This window comes from Sinocyclocheilus anshuiensis, unplaced genomic scaffold (genome assembly GCF_001515605.1).
Source record: "Sinocyclocheilus anshuiensis isolate Anshui unplaced genomic scaffold, SAMN03320099.WGS_v1.1 scaffold461, whole genome shotgun sequence".
NCBI classification, from domain to species: domain Eukaryota; kingdom Metazoa; phylum Chordata; class Actinopteri; order Cypriniformes; family Cyprinidae; genus Sinocyclocheilus; species Sinocyclocheilus anshuiensis.
In genome coordinates this window covers 32,180-34,015 of record NW_015541005.1, presented here as the reverse complement: position 1 = coordinate 34,015, position 1,836 = coordinate 32,180, and the positions used below count along the sequence as shown (strand labels likewise).

At 42.1% G+C, this 1,836-nt stretch overlaps 1 protein-coding gene across 1 annotated transcript in view; it reads left to right on the top strand.

The window, feature by feature from the left end:
- Positions 1-269: 269 nt before the first annotated feature.
- The window catches only part of LOC107690232 (eukaryotic translation initiation factor 3 subunit D), a 10,484-nt gene continuing 8,917 nt past the window's right edge, over positions 270-1,836 (top strand). The window contains exon 1 of the mRNA XM_016488485.1: positions 270-384. The gene's annotated coding sequence lies outside the window, so the exon portion shown is untranslated. The remainder of the gene's footprint in view (positions 385-1,836) is intronic.

The following is a 1,836-nucleotide window of genomic DNA, read 5'->3' as shown; positions in this document are numbered from 1 at the left end:
AACCTGTGTGAGCTTTTATTTCTGAGACATCCGCAAATACAGCAGACGACCGGAGGGGTGGGAAGGAGATGTCGATTCCCAAGGTGATTGGCAACAGCTGGACTGTGAATGGACAGGAGAGTGTGGAGGGAAGTGATGGATCAGGAAATGAACTAGGAGAGATGGAAGTAGGTGGCGGGATATATGAAAAATGGGAAACGGCTTCACACTCCATCACAGTAGGTGGCGGTATGCACCTATGAAGTTGGTTCGCAACCCGCCATAAAACCAAAAGAAGAAGAAGAAATTTGGAGTGACGCGTTCCTTTACGGCACGAGCTCTCACCGCACCGTCTGGGAGTAGTCGTGCAACCTTGAATCGATACGAATTTGTACTCCAGTAAAGGTATGTTTAACGTGATATGATCTCAGATAGTGTATTACAACGGTCAAGAGCAAACGCGAAAAACCGAAGCTGGCGGAAAATGACTGAGATCAGTTAGTTCTCGTGTAATAGGAAGCATGTGCGCTGCTGCTGCGCAATGGCTCAGCTGACTTTACGCGCTCAATCCTGCGCTGCTCCTGTTTATCAGTCAGACGTATGCTGACACCGTATCAGCGACTTTCGTAGAGTAATAACATGCCTTTTACAAATGTAAAAAGCAGTATCAAAGGGAGAGGGAAGGGTTCTTGTGTGAGACTTTTCATCATGGCCGCTCGTAAAATCTTGGATGTCGTAGAAATGCTACAGCACAGCGGCCACACTGGTCATAGGAGTGAGCATCCGAAGACCTGTTCATTCCAAGTGCTATTTTTCGTTCTAACCAATTTATTGTTTATCGAATTTATTCAATAACGTTCTTTTCGTATTGTATTTCGATTTTTCTTGTTCCTCGGTCAAAATAATACTCGCTGACCAATGAGAACAAAGCTTTAGGTCATGTGTCCGGAACTGGCTTTAAAGATAGACGTGGAGCTGGATAAACACATAGACAAAATACACTTTATACAGATACAGTATATACAAAGAGAAAGTGAATAAAAAGGGGTTGGATGTTAAAAAATAAATTTAAAAAGTATAGGTATTGTGTTGGGTATTGCACTTTTTTTCCAATGATAAAAGACATGTTTATTATAATGTTTATTATACATGACTATTATAATTTTTATTTAAATACCTGCTTACCTAACACAACATTTATTTATAATAAAAAAATGTTTTTATTATTTTTGTAGTTCTGCTTTTATTATTGCTAACGGTAGGCTATATGATCCAACCTTTGAATGCTTGAATCTGATTGGCTGACGAACGTTCTAAGGCAGTGTGGGGCGCGCCCGCCAGGGGGGGTGCATGAGTATTGCAGGAGGGCGCGGGTCATCAGCAGAAAAAGAAAAGAAATAAAACCGTAAACAGCCAAAGGACGTAACTTAGAATGGGAGCTGGATCGGTGTGTGAAAGCGAAGAGAAAAGCCATAGATGAAGTCGCACAGACCCAGGCAGCTGCTGGTCATTCAAAAGCTAAATGCAGAAAATATGAGGAGGCAGATCTTGCTCTCGGCTTCACTCACTGTGTCTATACCGGACGCTACAGATGTCGCGTCGCGCCGCAAGTCTACACTGGACGCGACAAAGCGACCGTTACAAATCATTTTAATTTTGTGTCAGTTAAATATAATATACTCCGGTCGAACCAGTTCACCAAATCGAACTGAATCGTTTGAAACGGTTCGCGTCTCCAGTACGCCCTAATCCTCAAATTACTTAAGTTATTCGGTTTATGAACGTGCCTGACACTCCCTCTGACGCGAAATAAAACATCTGCAAAGTTTTAATTAGTTTACATGGTTATGACAACTA